Below are 23,641 nucleotides of genomic sequence, written 5' to 3' on the forward strand. Positions count from 1 at the left end.
ATATAAGCACATGCATACATGGGTACATATATGAGACGTCACTGACTTTGCAAATAACATGAAATATGTAAACAATGAGAAAAAATGGAAATCAAGACAAGTAAACACGGAGAAAAAGGCCCCCTCATCGACATTAAAAGACAGTTACTCCCATAAATTCTAAAATAAAATATAGGATTTATACAGGGTGAAAGTTGGGCAGAAAATCATGACAGTGGAGACATACAAGTAAACCGAACGAAAACAAACATCGAGGATCATTAAACGAGAACAAGAGGAAAATAGTGCATGGTGGGAGAAACATTTTTTGAAAAGAGAAAAGGTAGTAGAGAGCGAGAAAAACACGTCAGCTCTCTTGAACGTCCGTGCAGGAAAAGAAAGATGGTCAGGTGAGTATTGAATCCTCCAAAACTGTTTGACTACAAATTCGTCTCCATTACAAGTTGCATATACGATAGCAGTCCGTCTTTTATCACAATACATGTACATTTTTATAATGTTGAAATATTTCTCGCAGGTTTTTAAGGCATTAATTGTCAAAATTATTCAAAACTGTTTACTGTAAATTTTAGCAAAATTCTTCAACTAAAACGTGATATTTTAAAGAGTTCAATAATACATTTGACGAGAGACATTTATTAAATTACAATTTTCGCTAGAATATCAGTGTTTAAGAAAGAATGTAGTGTGTGTATGTATATTAGTTACGAGGATCGTGCTCATTATTACATTGGTTCTTATGAAACAATTTGAAAGTGTAGATTATAAAATCACTCTTCATTGAAGTTTAGGAGGAAATATAATTCTACGAATTTTACAAAATGCACTTGGGATTTGAAAGACATGAATATTAACTACGGTATAAAGTAGTCCACTATTAGTTACGCTTCATCATACGATGCTTGTAATTTTTAAACGTGACTTTTGCTAGTGGAAATATACAATCACTTCAAAGTAAAGTTTTTTTTTAATGTAGAAACAGTCTTGCGTTGGAATGTTCCCATAAATATAGACAAACATTTAAATATTTTGAATAGTAAAGAATACCTTAATACCTTAATTATAGTTGCTGTTTCTATAAATATAATTAGCACATTTTTACTAAATTTTTAACATGTAAATAGCTAGATAACTGAATGACGTTACGTATAATTTCTGCTTAATCTTTTATTCCTTCAGTATCAACTGACATTATCATAACATTAAATACTTAATTGTTTGTTTTTTCTTCTGATAGTATTATATTTCTCCTTTGCCTTCTTTTCGTATGCGTTCATGTATTACCGATATCATTTCAGTATGGTTTGAATTCAACCTGTTTTGGTTAACCTTGATAACTTTGTTTTAAGATTAATTTTCGGTTATATAAATTTCACTGAAATTTTGTACTATTTACCCTGTCTAAGTAAACTAGCACAGCAGAAACGATCGTCGGTAACGTATAGTGTAATTATCAATTAAAGAAGAAACTTATAGATTCCTGATCATGTTACTACACACACACACACACACACACACACACACACACACACACACACACACACACATACACACACACACACATACACACAGACACACACACACACACACACACACACACACAAACACACACAAACACACACAGACACACACATGAATATGCAAGTGCTTAAATTAATCAATATGCATCACAAGTTTTGGGGCCAAGTAGTATATGAAACTCTGTTGATTTTTAGGTGTGAAATTAACCCACGAAACACATTCCAGAATATTGCATTAAGCAAAAGAGTTGTTTTGCACATTCAGTCGAGAAAGTGCAATCGAGTTCTCACTGATGCTTTCCTGTTCTTTATGCTTTCATTGGCATATCATTGAAAGTGACCCCCCTTGCAATAAAACTCCAATTTAACTGCAGATTTGATGGTAAACATTTACCACTGAAACATTTAAAAGCCTAACATATACTGATAGGAAATTGTTGATTAAACATTAAAGTTCACATCAGATTGAAAGCTTAGTTTGGTGGGTTTTTAATTGTAAATTGGGTGGAAAGATTTCCTTTCAGTAAAGTTACTAAAGGCAATATTTATGCTATTCAGATATATTTCAGCGGTCACTCGTTTTAACAACAATTACATTTCCTCAACCAACACATAGATTAGCTATTCATAACCTAATATTGAAATCACACTAATTTTATTAGTTAAATTTTAATTTCTAATCTTATTTCAGATGTTGTATTATAATTTAATCGCTTTATGGCATCTTTATAAATGACTCTAAAGCATAATATTTTTTAATATGCATTATTTTATTTTAAACAGTGAATTTACATATATCACGCACCATAAAAACCTAAAGACTTCAAGAAATTTTGAATACCACAATACTCACGTAGTTAGAAAGTGTTAATTACTCACTCCTGCAATCATCTCCCCGATGGTTGCTTATAGTTCGGCCGTCCTTTTTTTCACGCCCTTTCTACTATTCGTTATCGACGCCCAGCTACTCGTATTCACACTCCACCTAATTAACTTTTCTATTCATCCCCTTCTTCCTATTCATCCATTCGGTTTGTTCTTCTCTGTATATGTTTATTTTTTCCCCTTTTTATTTAAGACCGTTTTCTACTCCTTTTTCATCGTCTAATACTTCTCATTTATCAGCCATTCTATCATTTTCGCTTGGCTACATCTCATATATTCTTTTTACGTTATCTCACACTTTTCTTTCCACATCCCAACTCATACACTATACTCTCTTCTACTACCTGCTCATTCTCACTTTCACCTGGAGTATTCGCCTACCTTATATTGGAAAGGTATGCATTCATGACCTCATATTTCTAAGTGTCATATATTTCATACTCGTTTATTCCAGTCTTATTTATAAAACAACCTTCTCGCTCTTTGTCTAAATTGCAAATAAAACATTAGAAGTGTAGTTATTATTCTCTCAAGGAACGGAAGTTGAAGTACTTTCGCCAAAACATTACGTTTCAAATATCCATACTTGTCAATATGTGTGTGTACGTGCGTGAGTGTGTAAACATACACACATACTTACAACGTACATGCATACATACATACATACATACATACATACAATTTGAGCATCCCTGTTAAATCCTAGGCTGAATGTCTGGAGAGGAGATGTAGGAATATCTTCGTGGCCAAGCTTGATGAAAAATAATGACGACTCCTATGCACGCAGCACAAACTACCAAATATTAATTTTACAGCAGGTCAACGAGAATATTTCCAAGTAGTCTACGCTTGCTTTGTAGACCATGAAATGGTTTACAATAGTGTGCTGCACAATATGCTGTGGAGGAATTAGTGGATATTGTGATTAATTGGTAACTTTGGTTGTCATAGTGTCCCTATTGGAATGTCCTGGGTTTTGTGTTCGGGTAAATGACTTCGGCAGGGGTGCGTATAACCACTCTCTCCTTTTTGTTATTTTCACGAACTGTGTCTAAAAGCGAAGTCATTCTTCATGTAATATCCCAATGGCTGGGGGGGGGGTGATCAATCGGCTGCTATTTTTGACATCAAGATATATTTAATTGGGTCGTTAAAAATTATAGGATCATTTCGTACCACGTGATAAGCCTGTATTTGAAAGCTTAGGATTGTTTTACCAGATAATATAGTTACAAATGCAAAAGACGTAAAATAAATAACCCTTTTTTCAGTGAAGCATATATTCCAACAGTAATACATCACCTTAAGCTACTGAAGAATATCAATTAATTTTTAGTAATCTCTGGAGTTATTAATTGTTTTACTGGAAGTAATTAACATAAAATACTATTTGCTTTTTGTATCACGAATGTTAAATGAATTAAAATTTTCGAAATTTCATTATTAAATATATCACTTTTTATAACACTATTTTCATTTTTCATTTACTTTCATACACTTCAATTATTATTTGCCTGTCAAATCTTGCATAAATTGTTCCATATTTTATTATTTCATTTCCGCATTGTATTGCTTAGAGCTGTATTGATATAGAATTTCGTCTACTGCACTTGAAGATCTGGAATTTCATCCGAATTTTGTAAATCCTCTAATTTATATTTTACAGGAATGGAATGACATTCAATACTATCATAGGGGAAGTATGTCTTAAAATTTCGTTAATGGGCGTGGTATATTATCCATAGAGTGTGGATAGTTGTGACATCGTGAATTTAAAAAAAAACATCTAATTTAGGTGTAGGTTTAAATGCAAACTAGCAGCTGGTCATATGTGGTAATGTAACTCTCTGAAATTCGTCATTTTGAAAAGTATTGTATTCAGTATCGTTATCAACAATACCTGTGGAATGTCTGAATAAACCTGATTTAACTTTTCATTTCTAAAACTGTCATAATATTTATCTGTCTGATTATGGTTCTTTATGAAATATTTTATTATATTATGACTTGAGAAGAATTTTGCTTTACTTTGATAAACTATAGGATTTTAATTATAAGCATATATTATTGAAAGAGAACATTTGTAAAAAGGAAGTAATCATGATAACTGTTGCCAGAATGAGTTTAGAGTTATATATTGATTGCATCAAAACCTAATTTGAGGAATATATAAAGGAAGTAGAATTCTAATTAAATAATGGTTTCATTAATGACAAAGGTTTTCATGAATGCAGAAGTGTATCAGTAACCTCTAATTTAAAATGGTGCACGGTGACTCTATATTGCTTATTAATGAAAGCAAGAACATCGGAGACCAATTAAATAGAGTTGGGTGAAGAGAAGGTTACGAAATCGCATGTATTCTCACAAGTATTCTCACAAGTATTCATTCCTGGTGGGGACTAAATTAATTCAAATATCATTTCACAGAAACATAGTATTACAGAATGTTTATTGCCATATACCACAGAAGACTAATATCTGTGGACATAATTATCCTGCAGTTTCTAAACGCGAATGATTTTGTAGCAAGTTTCTCATGTCCACTAATGTTTAACATGGTTTCATGAGTTCTTGATAGTTTGGTCACAAGCCATGACTTTCAGTCCAAAGTTAGAATAGAAGTGTATATAACGTTAAATAAGTGTTCAATTATCTCATGTTTGTAGCGCAGCAACGATTAACCTGAATCATTTTTGTTTTATGACATTTGTTTTAGAATATAATATGTTGAAACATAAGTTACATACATCGGTTTACTTGAATGTGGAAGAAAACCAACTTCTATAATAGTATAGTGAATTTAATTTATCCTAAAATATCGTTGCTACATATTCAATGTATGATATGTAATGCTATCGCGGATGAATTTGAAAATGTGTAATTGGTAATTGTAATATATAACTATATATATAAGGAGTGCAAATATGTTAAATTACACTGCGCTGCATGCATTTTTTATTATAACTTTATTAATTCAATGATATTATAATTATTTTTTGCTATTTCTATTATAATGACGTTTCATTTAACTATTAATTTTAAGATGAGCAAATCTCTTAGTCATAATTAATGATATTTTACAATAAGATGCAAATGTAGAAGCTCACAAAATGGAATAGAATATCTTTCAACAATGAATTTTCACTAATGAGGTTTATTAATTAGAGCATCCTTAAATTTGAAAATATTTGCGTATTATTAATCAATCAACTATTATGTAGAATTAATGAATAGTAATTAAATCGACAAAACTGCATTACCTCTCACATAAATCTAACTACACTTCTGTAGATTTTATGGAATTGTGTAATACACAGTAGCGCAGAATCCATACATCTTTGTATATATGTATATGTGTGTGTACGTGTGAGTGTGTATATATATATATATATATATACACAAACATATATATATGTACGTGCGCGTGTGCGAGTGTGTGTGTGTGCGTGTGTGATGGGTGCGTGCTTGTGGGTATTTTGAAAAAGATTTTAGAAAGCACGCTTAGTACTACCACAATATCTGAGGAAGTAAATATCAATTACATATAAATATTTTTTAAAAAGTCCACTGACACAAAATTCTTGGATGATATCTAAAATTTCATGTGCTGTGTAAAGTGCGTGTCGCTCGGTTCAGCTTTTCAAACATGTGCGCTATATCATGCTTCGTATAGAGGTAGCATTTTTAAATCGAGTAAGTGCGGTTTTCCTTTAGGATTTAAATTTCTTATAAATTATATTTCATTTACCTTATTCTGGTGTGAATTTCGCTTCTCTTAGTGGTAAATAATATAAGGAAATAAACCAGGAAGGCCTCCGTTCAGGGACGTGTGAATTTATTGTCGAGAATAAAATAAAATATATGACAAAATTTAAAAACATTGAAGGTAATTGCACATATGAATGGGAAAACTTAAAATCTCAGTCACTGCAATCCATGTACTAAATGCAGTGCGAATTATATGGCCGAAAAGGAGCAAAGCAAATCTATTGTGTTAGTGATGACCAGTATGTTAAATAAAAGATCAAAATAATTCAACGAAAGGCAAGAGAAGATTACTAAATAAGAAGTCTAAATCGAAGATTAAACCGTAAGTATTCAATACCACAAGTGAGAAAAAACACCTCTGCACAGATTAACTTATAAGAGCGTTTTATAAGTTAAAGGCAGCTAAAAATACTTAGCTAACATGAAAAAATCCGTTTCATAATATTTGTGTTCAAACGACAAATAACATTTTTTGTATAATCAATAAGTTTAGTTTAAGAATATCTTTCCTCAAATATACTAACGCATACACGTATAGATAGATAGATAGATAGATAGATAGATAGATAGATAGATAGATAGATAGATGTATAGATAGATAGATGTGTGTGAGAGAGAGAGAGAGAGAAAGGAAGAGAGAGATTGTGTGTGCATGCGTGTGTATGCATATATTTTGCAAGATTCTTGAAGTGAGAACGTGTTAAACAGATAATGTTATGCCTGGGCAATTAAACGCTCGTACGATTTATTTCATTTTCACTTGAGATTTTATTTGTGTTATGTTTAGCTTATTCGTCTGTGAACATTCTTCCATCACACATTCTCTGACTTTATCCGTGACTCTCCATTCCGTGTGTTTCCTTTTGACCCGCTTATTCCATTTTATTCCAGAGGAGACACATAGAACAGTGAATCATTAATGAGGTCAAAAGTATGTGACAGAAGAACTTTCACAGACATATAAACTAAAAATAAGCGAATAAAAAACTGAAGTGAAGACCAAATAAATACTGTGTGTATGTGTGTTTAACTGGCAACAAAGAAATGCCAGTCCCCACGTATATATATATATATATATATATATATATATATATATATATATATATATATATATATATATATATGAATCTATGTATGTGTGTATGTATATTTCTTTAATGAGAGAAATGAAAGGGGGAAAGATACGAAAATCTTTACAGATCTCTACAATTACATTGATCCATCTAGCAACGATCTCTCGATGCAGATGTGTTTCCTCAGATGATATTAGGAGGCATCTCGTTAAAATTAACTCTGATTCCCAAGATTTCTTCTTGATCTTCGTATGTAGAAATGTCAAATTATGGCATACAGCTTCATTCCCGCAGGAGATCCATAACAAATATCAGATACAAAAAGAAACACGTATAATATCGCGAAAAATATTAGATATAACCGTTAGTAAACATGGATGTACAAATCCGTACACATACCCGGTCTGGCGTACGTCTATTCGCTCGAACAAACACACACACACATACAAGCACATACACAGGCGTGGTTTGGCGCACATACGCTCGCACATAGAATTAGGTAGATATTGAAAAAGTCACTGCGTATTACTAGCAAGTGACAGGACTCTCATTGGTGAACAGATACAGATTCTGTGGTGCGGTTCTCTAGGTCACGCTGGTACACATATAGCAGTTGTACGGACATAAATACGGTCATATATACTGAAAGAGTAGATGTGTAGGAATCCTCAATGCCAGGGCAACGATCAATAAGATTCTCGTATCTTCTACCTTCCGCCTCTCGCATTAATCAAATACCCAATGAACACTGAGCCAGGGTAGTTCTTTACCGGCAAACTACCAGGTGTATACCATACGAGTTATTTACTGATGTATATATCCGAAGTGTATAATATTATAAATACATCACGGCTAATACTTTACACTTCGGATGATATACCCACTCTATTGACAGATATGCGAAGGTATCTTTTTCCTGACATGCACTTTAAAACGATCTACGCATGTATGTATATATGTATGTGTGTGTGTGTGTGTGTGTGTGTGTGTGTGTGTGTGTGCAAGCAAAAAGTTCAATTCTGACCATATGTGTGGATGTGTGTGAATTTACAAACACACCTACATATAAGCTTACAGTCACACACGTATCTACAATGTAATCCGATGAGACAGCTTTCATTTTCTCTATAATTCTCATTTTATATTTTATTCCGCCTATTATTTCTATATCACTTATTGTCATATATATATTTACTTAGGTGGTAAATACGTAGTAATTAAAATCGTAACATATAATATAGCTTATAGATTGAGAAAGTTATGTTATATAATTTGAGAAATATAGATTGTATAGATGTTCATTCATATTCTTTTCGTCAAATTTTATATAAATTGGATGTTGAGTTTCAACCATGTTAATTGTTTAGTATAGTGAATACTTGTCTTCTAATGATGTACATATATACAATTAAATTGTTCAAAGAATGAAAATTATTTTTATCATGTGATATCAGAGTAGCATTTCGATATATCTATAAGATAGCAACATTTCGGTTTGAGTAGGATACCTAACATGGATTCCTATTTGCAACACTTCTGTTTCTTTGCAGAGTATAATAACATTGTATGTTCACAATATATACCTACATTAATTCGCCATTCCCCACATAGTTCACCATGCAAGTGCAAATGACTCTTCAATATATATGCAATAGTAGTCAATGATTTTTTTTTTAATTTTCATTGCGTATGTCGATTGAAGGAGATCCACACAAATTTTCAAACATCAATGTCATTCTTAGTATTTGCTAACAAATCATTTTTAACCACTGTAACGAGGAACATTTTGTTATGCTAAGGTAGAACATGTTTAAATAGAGAAGAAAGAAGTTAATTAGCAAGAGCAGTCATGAAAATAAAGTTTATTCAACCCAATTCTGTAATACCCTAAACGAACTGCGACGTTGGATACAAATACCTGTCATACCTGAATTTTGCCAATAGCCATATCGGATGCAACACTTCAGTAAGCCCACAATTCGATTTTGTAATAGAACCTTGTTGTCTGGCAGTATTAGAAAATGTTAATTGTTATATCTTCATTACAAGCTCGAAAGCAAGTGGTTTTCTGAATATATCACTGGAAATTTAACATCTGAAAATAAAAGAGAATATTAGAGTTAATTAATATTGATTTCAAATTTTGGGACAAGGACAGGAATTTTCGGGGAGGATTGTGTAGAGTAAACTGACCTCAGTACTCAATTGGTACCTATTTTACAAACTACGAAACGATAAAATGCAAAGTCGGCCCCAGGGTAATTTGAACTCAGAATGTAAACACGTACAAGAAGCCACATAGTAACGTATCAATTTTGAATATTTTATTTTCATTAATTAATAAAGAATTCCCTCCCTTCGCACCTTCAAATCAAATAATTACGTATCTTTCAATACGTGGTACAACCTACAAAATAACGCATGCCTGACTGTGTGGTAGGTAGCTTGCTTACCAGCCACATGGTTTTTAGTTCAGTCCCTCTGCGTGGTACCTTGGGCAAGTGTCTTCTACTATAGCCTCGGGCCGACCAAAGACTTGTGAGTAGATTTGGTAGACGGAAACTGAAAGAAGCCCGTCGTATATATGTATATATATATATATATATATGTATGTGTGTTTGTGTGTCTGTGTTTGTCCCCAACCATCGCTTGACAACCGATGCAGGTGTGTTTACGTCCCCGTAGCATAGCGTTTCGGCAAAAGAGACCGATAGAATAAGTACTAGGCTTACAAAGAATAAGTCCTGGGGTCGATTTGCTCGACTGAAGGCGGTGCTCCAGCATGACCGCAGTCAAGTGACTGAAACAAGAAGAAGAGCAAAAGAGTTTCTGTACGGTAGACTATAAAAAAATATGAAGCTAAAATTGACCAATCTGCAACAATTTGAATAATTTACTGTCACTTATTGTCCACACAGTTGATACAATAACTGGTGATTTTACCATTGAGAAATTGAAATGCATGTTCCGCACTTTATCTATAAGTTTATCATCGTGCAGAACCATGATTTCTATGCTAGATAGAATATCAGTACCTGAAACTGAGCCGTATAAGTAAACGCAATTGTCAATTCTGTCTAGAGACACTCCTATAAACACAAATCCCTGAGTACTTAATGACTGTCTGCTGTGAAGTGTTTTTACTACGAACTAACTCTTGTTGACCATTCGAAAATTACTAATCTACATTATGTAAAATAATGTTTATACCTTTTTTTCCATATATCCCAGATCTTATCCTTTAAATTGAGAGGAAGTTTTCTAGACGGATGTTCAATTTTTTATATCAACATATCCATGAAATCGCAATTTAAATAATGTACTACTTACATATTGTGTCTGAGAAATTGTCTGATAAATAAAATGACTATTTTTTGTCCCAAAACGATAAATAATTGCATTTCTTTGACAAGAGCAATATACCATATCTCATATCTGAACGAATAATAAACCATTGATGGGAAGCATATTCACGTAAAGATTGATTCATAAAAATGAATATCTGTAATAAAACAATTCGCTTACAAGTTAACGAGATCTAAATGCCATAGGTTTCGCGGAAATGTTTCAAGGCTATATGTAAAAAAATATATTAAAATAACGGCAGTTATTTATTTATAAGTGAATCAAGTGTCATAATGATTCAAACGACCAAGCATTAGAGACTATTTATAAATAAATTAGAAGAAACAGAATACATATATGTGTGTATACATATATATGTGTGTGTGTGTGTGTATGTGTGTGTGTGTGTGTGTGTGTGTGTGAGTAAAAATAGATACAAAAAAAGGGTTTTGTATGATCGTGTATAGAGGAATATATTATTTTATTTAAAAGAGTTCCAACTCTGTCTGTTTTTTATGTTTTTTATTTATATTCTTGTAAAATTTATGTGGGATATAGAATATGGAATATATAATATATAATATAAAAAAAGATGGATGGTACAATGGAATGAAGTATTGAATGTCTTATTGAATACATGGAATATGTCTTATTGAATATATGAAATATTGAGTGTTCAATATAAAGGATTAAATATATAAATATATAAAGGCGAATACGTATTTCTATACCTTGTGGTATTTCATCATGGCCGGTATGACAGACTGTAACAGTCTGTTACAGTCTGTCATACCGGCCATGATTGATCAAATACCAGAAGGTATAGAAAATACGTATTCGCCTTTATATATTTATATATTTAATCCTTTATATTGAACACTCAATATTTCATATATTCAATAAGACATATTCCATGTATTCAATAAGACATTCAATACTTCATTCCATTGTACCATCCATCTTTTTTTATATTATATATTATATATTCCATATTCTATATCCCACATAAATTTTACAAGAATATAAATAAAAAACATAAAAAACAGACAGAGTTGGAACTCTTTTAAATAAAATAATATATATATATATATATATGTGTGTGTGTGTGTGTGCGTGTGTGTGTGTATGTGTGTGTGTGTGTGTGTGTGTGCGTGTATGTATTCTATGCAGTTTAACATCTGTTTGAGGAAGTTATTTGTAATAATCATATGATATAAAATTGGACATCACACAATGTATTTTATACTTCAGAAAGATTAGTTGAAATTAATTGAGATCGAACTACTCAAAAATCAGTAAAGGACTATTATGTATAGAATTATTACAAATAAATTTTACAAGGAAAAATAGTCCGTGATAATGTACTGATACTGCTTTTACGACAGCGAGTTACTTCTCCTTAGCTTTAGTTATGAAATTTTATCCTCATGAATTTGTCTTCTTATTTCAATCGATAGACTCTCTCTCTCTCTCTCTCTCTCTCTCTATATATATATATATATATATATATATATATATATATATATATATATATATATATAAACTTTCATATCTTATTTCTTTGAATCATTATACGGCGCTTAAGCTGAACTGCTTTCGTATACTTACATATATATAAACAATAGAAAGATGACATACATACATGTGCGTGTGTGACGGGATTCTTTTTAGTTTATTTCTAATAAATCCACTCACTAGTGGCCTCATTCTATAGTAGAAGTCACTTGTCAGATGTACCAATCAGTATGTTTTGTATGTGGCTAAATAAGAAGAGGAAACACGTTTTGATCTATTCGTCGGGTGAGATAACGGTGTATAGTTCGCCGATCTCACCAGGATTTATCCTGGATGCGCGCAAAGGTTGCATGCACCTTGTATATGGTCGTTGGATTGGTTATACCAAATAATATTAAAGCTCAAGACAAGAAGAATCTTTTAAACATCTTCAAAAAATCTGCTCTAGCTATATCTGCGTAAAGGTATAGTGGTACATTTTATAAAGTTCATCTTAATAAGTTATGTGAATCACAGTCTTTCGATGCTGACCAACTCTACCGAGAAACAAATGTCGATTGATTATAACTACAAAGAAGGGAAGGAGGAATTACTAAATACTGAAGACATTGGTAATACTGAGAGACTGACTCTGTAAAGAAGAATATTATCTGTAACCAGAGACACCAAAAAGTGGCCGAAACATTTGGAGAATTTAAAGAGAAGAGGAAGATCAATAGTACAAGCAAATGGAAAGAAACTGAACCACATGGACAATTCATGCAAGAAACCACAGAATCTGGAAGAAAAGATTGCTGGCTCTGGTTGACGGGCGTAAAATTGAAAACTCAGCATACGTATAATCTGCAGAAAAGGCAACGAAAGTAGTGACTACCTTTTGAGCGAGTGCAGTATTCTAATACAAAAGGAGTATAAGTGCATGCATGACTGTGGAAGCAAAATAGTGCTTTGCGGTACTAGACGAATGTGCGAATTAAAAACAACAGAAAATTGTGTACACAGGAATTAGAATTTGCAATAGAAAATGACAATGAGATCATGTTGTATTTTCCCGTAAAGACTGATCATACTACCGAAGCAAGAGGAGAAGAAATGATCCTAGAATACAAAACAGACAACGTAACATGATTGATTTTGCAATTACCTATGATGACAGAGTCGATACCAAAGAAATTGAATAACTTCAGAAATATCAGGTTCTAGCCAGAGAGCTAAGGATAGTGACGACGATGACAACAACCATTCCTCTAATAACTGGTGCACTTCGCACAACACCCCAAATGCTACGTAAAATACTGAAAGAGACTAGGATTGAAACTCGGATTGCCAACCAGGTGAAAAGTACCATGTTACGTACTCTAAGAATACTAAGGAAGATGTTTGGGGTTTGAGAATGTTTTCACCAAACATCATGTTAAAATATCTGCTGATAAATTAGCATTTACTAAAGTAACAACAACAATAGCAACAACAATAACAGCAAAAACAGCAACGACAACTATAATAATAGTAATTGCTTCAAATGTTAGCGCAAGGCCAGCAATTTTGAGGGTGAAGCTAAGTCAATCACATTCATCCCAGTGCACAACTGTTACTTATTTTGTCGACTCCAATAAGAAGAAAGGCAAAGTCGACAGAGGCGGCATTTGAACTCAGGACGTAGAGGGGCGCAAAATAACACTAGATAACTATCCGCTAGTATTACTTCTTAAAAGAGAGATCATATGTGGTTGAATCAGACATGCCTTTGTCTCTCAGGGTGATACACATTTCTGATGCTGGAGTTAAAACTATGTAGCTCAATAATTATACACATTTTAGAAACAAAAAATGTCGCTAGATTTGTTTTTAAGTTTTCTTTTACTACACTATCTTCTATTTGTTAATATACAAACAGTTACATAATATGCAAAGGACAGTAAATGCACCCTGGTCTATAATAGATAATTAAACGTTAACGAAGTATCTTAAATACAGTTTGAAATTTCACAAATTTTCCACGGTATGCAATTTTATACTTTATACTTGCAACATAACTGTTATAAGCGTCCGATTTTATTAAATTATTATTAAATTTTATTAATATATTGATAATTCAAGAAATAGTTGAAAAATAAATATAACGTTTTTTTTTTTTTGCATTCTTAAAAACTCTCTCATTTATAACATAATTGCTTCATTTGCAACACACTCTCACATCGAGTCGACTCCCAAAAGAAAAGTATGACTCCGAAATTAAATAAAATGCTGTCTTTAGTATTAATGTAAATATTAGAGTGATGAATGGCTAGATTGGTGGAGAAAGCAGCAGTTATGTTTTATTGAATTTCGCTTATATCCTTTGTTCAAAATATAACTCACTTTTCTATAGGGAAATCAAGCGAGTGGATTATCAGAAGCACTCAGCTATTGTTAGAATATAGTATGCTATATTAAGTAATTCCCCCCTTTACGTTCTGAGTTCAGATTTTGTTGAAGTCCAATTTAGTTTTCCTCCTTCTGACCGGGTCATAACGAGAAGACAGTGCTGGCTACTTAATAGATCATTCCTTCTCCCGAATATTTCTTTGCAATATCTTCTTCGTAAAGTGATATATATTTTCGATAGGGGATAATAACATTTTTATTAAAAGAACGTCTTGAGACATTCGGGCTGAAAATCATGACTTTTAAAAAAATATTCCTATTACAGTCAACTCTATAACAAAAATTGTTTATGTGAGCCGACGAATGAGCCTTGATGAGATCATTTAATCATGTAGACAATGTCAACTAAATCTTCATTTCCACCTCACTTTCTTAAATGTGGAGCAGCCACAATTGGTATTATACGGGAATGTTTCTGTGTATGCATCGATCTATGAATCTAGCCTTCTATCTCCTTTAATCTCTCTCTCTCTCTCTCTCTCTCCTTCTCTCTCTCCTTCTCTCTCTCCTTCTCTCTCTCCTTCTCTCTCTCTCTCTCCATCTCCAATCTCACTCTCCATCTTTCTCTGTGAACGCGCGTGTGTGAATGAGCGTGGTTGTCTGTTGAAAGCGTTACTCCTAAATCTAATTCCTCATGGATATAGTCATCATTGAATTAAAATAAAGACTCACTGGTTTGTAATCTAGCCTTATTCTTTCTGAGTAATGTCTCATTCTCACCATTCATTTTTGACTACGAGAAAAATATTCTATTCCGTAAGCCTCTTGCAACCATGAAGTACAGGATTCTTTTTAGATGGGCAGATTATACATGTAGTAGAGAAACCAAGAAACTACGTTGGTTATTGTAATTGGCTTTGAAATGAACATTGAAGCTTCAAGCATTAAAAGTTTGGTACTGAGAAATATAAGTATGATTTGAGTGACGGTACATCTCTGAAATATAAAATTTTGAAAAGAGGAAAAAAGCCCTGATCGAAAAGTAAGCAATATGGAAGCGAAAGTTTGAGCTTGAATAACTTCAAATCGGTGTTTCTGGCACATGGATCAGTGAAAGATAAATAAAGATTTTTTATCGGGCAGAAGAATGTTGCCGCAACGAGAAATTTGGACTGTATTTCATGAACTTTGATGTTATTACAAAACGAAATTACCATAGATTGACTATTCTACTTTTCAAAAATCATTTTATATATTGTTATAAGGGAACGATTGATGGAGAAACTATACTTCCTTGTTTGAGTGTATCGCTCTATCGAACAGTGTGAAGAATACTTCTTGTTTCATCAGCCATCCACGCGGTTACCACGCTGGTTTATTTACTCAAATTTTATCGTCATATTTACATCAACTAGTTTATTCACCACATTTAAGAGAGAAGGGTACGATTTGAAAATAATCTTTCTGCTAGTTATAAGGAATCCAGCAACTATAAAGGTCCTTTGAGTGACATGGAACAGCATTTATTCCATTCAGATCGAGTGCTTATTCTTTATCACTCCTATGAACAACATATAACTGAATCAACAAATACATTTGATTACAGCTAATTAATTCACGAACTCTCTGAGAATTATAGAACAGCTGTGATCAAACTACAATGACAATTCGTATGCTTAAGAGTTTTCAAATTTCATAAACCATTCACACTGAAATCAATTTGAAGTGAAAGCCTGATCCTTATTCACATGCTTGAGCAACTGAAGCGTTTGCTTGAGCGACTTCAGTGGCAAGATTTCCTTCAAAGTTACTCCCGGGCAATCAGTGTAATCTGATTACACATTATTGTCTGAAGCGATTAAAGCATCCCGTTTTCATATTGTTCTGTATAAACTAGAGATTAGGACCCAACCGCTTACAATAAAGTGGACTTCACCAAAGACATCAAATGTCAATTGCTCTGTTAAGGCTGGTAGTATTTTAGGGTCTATTCCGGCAGGAACACTATGATGAAATTTTTGTCTTAGAGTATTCAGAGTTACTTGTTTGTAAATTGCATCAACATTTAGAAGGAACCGATTCCAGGATGAGTTGCTACCATTTTCTCTGAGAGAAAACCAATGTCTATGAATGCGTGAAACATTTGGAGTAATGGAAGCTTAACAGATACAAGGGAGAGGTTTGTAGGCAAATAGGAAGTGAAAGTGTAAGTGAGAAAAAGAAATTTGAATTAGAACAGTATCAGTTTGCAAAAAGAAGGAGTGTGCAGAAAAGTTAGATAATCTTCGCAGAGTGAGGATATTAAGACTAGTAGTATTAGAATGAGATTACAGAATTGGATGAGAAATCACCGACAGGATGAATGACTGACCTCAGTTTTAATATACTGGTTGAGAAAAAGAAGGGGAGAAATGTCACAAGACGATTAGTTTTAGGATTTCCTTGTTCACTCGGCTAGATTATTTTAGGCAGATGGATGAATGGAAGGCGAATAGGTTACATGATGACTAGACGGGTCACACGTGATGCATAAATTTTCAAAATCTAATTTAAAATGTGACACCATCAACACATTTTCATTTTAACAAGTTAACAATGATAATGCTTCAGCAGTACGACTGAGAAATTTGGCCCTTTGCAATGTTATGTTATTTTTCAATTATGCCTTTTCAACTAAGTTCACATTTGAAGGCACTCTGTTTCACTTAACACCTTGACAGTATTAGTTTTAAGCTAATTTTATTTTATTTATAGCAATGGAGCTTATCTAATATTTTTTGTTTCTAAAAATAATTGATATACTCTTCCTTTAGAATGCTTTGTTCGTAACGCATTTTATACAAATACATTTTTTTTATGCAAATATGTCGATAACATATTTTTTCGACATTATGTAATATGAGCATAAGAGAAAGAATACAAAGACAATAAATTCAGATTGGGTCTCTATTTTAATAGATTATTATGTTAAACTGTTTTTTTTTTCGGCATGAGGGTTAATGAATTTAACTATTTATATGTCAAGACACCAAAAATCTCTTGAAAATAAAAAAAGAAAGCTTTGGTTTGCTATAACATTAGATGAAAACTCATTAAAGTTAACGCTAAGTAGAAAATAAAATAGATTTTTTTTAATGCAGATAGACTATTTTGTTACTTATTTAGATATATAGAAAGTGCATGAGAATAAGCATAAACATAAAAAGTAATACTCGACTGTTACTTACATGTTTAACGTTTCAAAATTTTAAAAGAAATCCACGATAGATAAAGAAAATGAGAAAATATTGTAAATCAAATTTAACTTGATTGTCAGTGATAAGTATTTTTGTGAATCCTCAGTAAGGAAATATTTTTAAGACAATGCATTGATTGTAAACTTGCGCTAACTTCAACAACTTTAATTGGTGCAAGATTTATTGGCAGTGATTTAAAGAAGAGAACGTAATTCTGCTTTGCAATCTAATATGATTGATGAGTTAAAAGCAAAGAATATGCAAGGTGCGAACATTCTCGGGAAAACGAGTTTAAAAATTTGAAATTTAAAAGGAGAAAAATACAATGAATGACCAAGTGTACTGAAACGTTTGGATAGTTAAAGGATGAATATATATATATTTCTTTAACAGCTGTTTCATTTTGATTAGATATGTCTCTTAAGAGAGCTGACAATGCATTTGTAAATCCTAGCGGGTGAATTTTCAGAAAATTCATATGGATGACATTTTAAAAGAATCTATATTTAAGAGTCAATTGCGAAATATACAATCATAAATCTGATAATTCTTTCTTTAAATTGCCTTGAGGTCAAAACCAATTAACACAGCATCTATATACTGAGTTTGAAATGAAACCTTCTCATGAATATTATTTCAGTATGACTTGGAGTTACATTTAATGTTGCATGGCAAGCTAGATGTTTTATTAAATAATTGGATATTTCTTTTAATTTAACAACCGACATTCTAGTTACTGAGATCAATGAAATTGCAAGGGTAAATCTTTAGTGAATCAGACATAGTAAACAATATATCCTTTACATAACAAAAGAAAACTCAATGTGTGCAAAATTAAGCATTTGCTTGGACTAAATTAGGTCTATTTAATATGAATATTATATATGAACTATAGCTTATGTTTCTAAAAGTAATTGTGTGTGTAAGGTAACAAGCTGACTTAATCCTCCGTCCGTCGTGACGTTCTGAGTTCAGATTCCGACGATGTCAAACTTGCCTTTCGTACTTTCAGGGTCAATAAAATAAGTACTAGTTGAACACTGAAGTCGATGTAATCAACTCACTCCTGTCCTGGAATTGCTGACTTGTGCCAAAATTTGAAACTAATGTATGTGGGTGTGTAGTTGTATATAAATGTGTGTTTTTGTGTATATGTGTATTTTAACATCTTGATATTGACGTTAATGTAATATATGTTACGTAAAATAGTTTGATATCCAGGAAACAATAGAACATCCAATGTTAATTGCATCCATACGGCATCATTTTGTGGTATGCTAAATCTACCAAAATTATTATGTATCACCGAGCCCCTGGAAATAGCTGTTGGACTTATAACACCTTTCTTCCACCTATTTTATTTTTGTTTGTCCTAATCCTTGTAAGTTAGAACTATTAATATAAATACCTATATAGTTTACATAAAAAATTATCATCTGAAAGTTTCCACCTCTTTGCTTCCTCTTGTTTTGCATGAATTTATATGTACATACTTTGTAATTGATGTTTAATATATTTAATATATTTCATGTGTCTAATCTGTTTATCCGCAAAATTGCCACTATACCCGGTTAACTTGTTCTCTTTTATAGCCTTTCCCCAGCAAGATATCAGCATCTAACTTTGAATCATTTGAGCTTTACTAAGTGCCTTCTATACCGTGAATCTCTGGAACCTATCTATAAGTAACAGTTGATGGACACCTGTCCATCAATTATCACTTATTTATTTGTAATTCACCTATGTTGGAACATGCCCATCACATATTCCAAAGTATATTACGGACTGTTTACTTAATTAAAATGTACATGTCTGAATAAGTCATGGGCGGACTATATACTCCGTTGGGTCCAGTTAACGGCATACGTTACCCTAATATCATTCTGCTAGTACTTCGTTACCAAGTTTGGTATTCATCTACAATTGTAGTGTGTGCATCTTATTCCGAATTAACCAGGTGCCTCAACATTAAGTACAGTATTCAACTGAATCTTGTTATATTATATATATATATATGTATATATATATATATATATATATATATATATATATATATATATATATATATATATATATATATATATATATATATATATATATATATATATATATATATATATATATATATATATGTATATATATATATATATATGTATATATATATATATATATATATATATATATATATATATATATATATATATATGTATATATATATATATATATATATATATATATATATGTATATATATATATATATATATATATATATATATATATATATATATATATATATATATATATATATATATATATATATATATATATATATATATGTATGTATGTATACATACATACATATACATCTATGTATGTATGTATGAACAATATTCGTTCATGTATTTACTTTTACTTACTGAAAAGATAAGGCATTGTTTTAGCAACATTTGAAATGTCTACCTACAGGCATATCAATTCCCATAACAATTCCCATTACATTGAGAATGACATTTAACATACAAACAAAATGAATCTAGAACAAAGTGCATTATAATATTATTATCGGTGTCATTTTCTATAGAGAGTAAGGTGCAAATTTAGAAGAGGGATAATTAAATTGTATAATTCCATACTTATGTAAAGCTAACCTTAATGTTATAACTAGTGTTCTACATCTAGTGAAAGCGCGTGGCTCAGTGGTTAGAGAGTCGATCTTACGACCGTGAGGTTGTGAGTTCGAATCCCGGACCGGGTTGCGTGTTGTGTTCTTAAGCAAGACACTTTATTTCGCGTTGCTCCAGTTAACTCAGCTGTAGAAATGATTTGCGACGTCACTGATGTCAAGCTGTATCGGCCTTTGCCTTTCCATTGGATAACACTGGTGGCGTGGAGAAAGGAAGCTGGTATGCATGAGCAACTGCTGGTCTTCCATAAACAACCTTCCCTGAACTTGTGCCTTGGAGGGTAACTTTCTAGGTGCAATCCCATGGTCATTCGTGACTGAAGGATGTCTCCTTTCTCCATCTCCTTTACAACATCCCTGTAATATACATATGACCAAAGCCGCTCTAACAGCACCAGGCTGTCCTTTCGTGTGTTCTAAAGGTTGTATTATTTCAAAAGACACGTGGCTTAATAGGATAGAATGTAGATTTAATAGGTTGCTATTTCCTCCAAACAGAATAAATATAACTGTAGAAGTCCTTCGATGGTCTGTTAGAACAGGCATTACTGTGATAGCTACCACGAGAGAAACTGCCATGTAGGCTTTTGGTGTAGAATATATATCGCTAGTAGGAAGATGAATCGTTATCTCTAGCAATCGAGCGCCTATCGCTGATAAACCCAAGGCAATCACGTGGTTCTGTGGTTTACCGCTGGAGTTGGTGGGGACGTATCTCCCCGCTAGTGACATAAACAAGCCTGCATTCTGTACCAAAAGCTTATGCGAGAGTTTCTCACAGTGTATACCGCACTAAGGTTTGTTCAAACCGAACATTCACGTTTAAGTGGGAAGGCCTCTCGGCATTAATACTTCATCTATTGCTAATACGTATCACTTGTTTCAATCGATAGACTCAGACCTTGTTCGGTAGTAATAATGCATCTATCGCTAATATATATTCTTTACCATGTCCACGGATTAATCGCAACACTAGAGCCTGTTCGGGCACTTATTTTCTACATATTGCTAATGGAAAAATGAGTCACTACTTCTTTAGCATTCGAGCGTCCATCACCAATGAGACCAAGGAGGGTCGAAATCACGTGATCTTGTGATCTCAGCGCTTGTGTTGAAGAGGATTCATATCCCGCTAGCGATAGAAACAAGTGTTCATTCTGCACCAAGTTCCTATATGAGAGTTTCTCTCATGGTATGTACCGCAGTAAATCTAGTTGTTACAGAACATAGAAGATTAAGTGGGAATGAATATTATCTTTCGGTATTAATACTTCATTTGTCGCTAATACGTATCACTTGTTTCAATAGATAGACTGAAGCTGTGTTGGGGAATTTTCAGTCGAATGAATCGAGCCCAGTATTGGGAGGGGGGGGGGGGGTTTGTACTTATTATATCGCTAAATTATAAGGACGTTAAGCGTTGATGGAACGAACACACACAAACACACACACACACACACATACACACACACACACACACACACACACACACACACATATATATATATATATATATATATATATATATATATATATATATATATATATTTACATATATATATACGGTGAGTTTCAGTTTGTCTATCTAATCCACCCACAAGGCGCGAGGCTATAGTAGAAGACACTTGCCCAAGGTGCAATGAAACTGAATCCGAAATTGTGTGGTTGGGAAGAAAACGTCATACCAGATGGCAATCCCGAAGATGCATTTCCCTTTCTTTAATCATTTTTTTTCTGATTTTAACATTCGTTTTTTAAACCAGAATAACATGTATTGAAGTATTTTGATAAGGATTTACAACATGTCTTGACATTTGCTTACTGCAATAGTTATTCCTTATTATATTATTGAATATAGTTCTGTTGATCACTGGTTATCAGTGGAATTTTAAGATGGCCCGTATACACCTCAACCATATCTAACGCGCAAATGTTAACGTCTTCCCTTGTAGCTATGAGTCTAAAACCTATATTTCATATAACTAAGCACAAATTTGTGTGAGCTGGGTGTTTTTGTATGCGCATGTATTATAATCGAGATGACATCAGTATCTAACATTTTCGCGCACATAACTTTGTCATTCCTATTGTAAGCATCCGTAGCTTCAAACAAATAAGATCTAACTAGCGCGACTTGTACACCTTGCACAGTGTAAATCAACATATCGGAAAACATTGTCTGTATGTAATAATCAAAAGCAAAACAGTTCAAAAAAATTCTTATGAAATTCTGCCATTTAACCATTATTTTATTTTAAAATCTAATAGAAATAGATTTAGAAGGTTTTGCTAATTTGCATTCTTTGAATATGTTACACAGATTTTATGTGTAATTAAGGAAATAAAACTTATTCACACTCACAAACACAGACATACACATATATATACACACAGACGCGTATATATATATATATATATATATATATATATATATTTGTACATATATATACATACATACACATACTCTCTCTCTCTCTCTCACACACACACACACACACACACACACACACACACACACACACACACACACACACATACACAAACATGTACCTCTCTTCTCTCACAACAACACTAACCATGTAACCCTAATAACAAAAATAAATGATTAGGGCGGTGCCTTGTATGGCAACATCATTTGCTCCGGAACTTGTTAAAGATCTACCATTCGCAGCTATTTGCAAACTAAGATTGAGCTGTCGATATAAATTTTAATTCATGAATTTATATATCTGGGTGACATTGTTTCATTCGGTAAACATTTTGCCTTGTACTCGCGTTTTTAACAAAAATACAGAATGCTGTAGACCTTCTCTATTTCCACTTCTCCCCTTCAGTGTATATATACATATATATATATATCGAAACAAATATCACCTCGCTTCTTCGTCAGAATATAATTACTATATTTTTCAAGCTCGGCAAGGGATAACTTTCTTAAAAGTAGTCGTACTTTTTACTCGTCGGATCAACTTTTACACTCTTCTTTGAAGATTCCTTCGTATCTACGAAAATATGCAGATAAGGTACTTTCTTCTGGATTATATCTGGATCCCTCAATTGAGCTTGCTACGCTGTCTGACGAGTACAGACCTGAATTATTTTCAGACTTCTTCAACTTCAACGACTGTTGGTTTTGTTGTTCTTGTTGTAACTGCACCACGGAGGCCGATAGGTCTTCCATGTTAAAAGGATGTTTTCTTTAGTTTCGTACGAAAAAAAGATTAAACGCCCAAAGCAAGCTTCCAA

General features: G+C 32.7%; 1 protein-coding gene across 1 annotated transcript in view; it reads left to right on the forward strand.

The window, feature by feature from the left end:
- LOC106869260 (sex peptide receptor) overlaps positions 1–23,641 on the forward strand; it is a 756,891-nt gene that overhangs the window by 423,914 nt on the left and 309,336 nt on the right. The window lies entirely within an intron of this gene.

Source organism: Octopus bimaculoides, chromosome 5 (genome assembly GCF_046866305.1).
Source record: "Octopus bimaculoides isolate indiv1 chromosome 5, ASM4686630v1, whole genome shotgun sequence".
Lineage (NCBI taxonomy): Eukaryota > Metazoa > Mollusca > Cephalopoda > Octopoda > Octopodidae > Octopus > Octopus bimaculoides.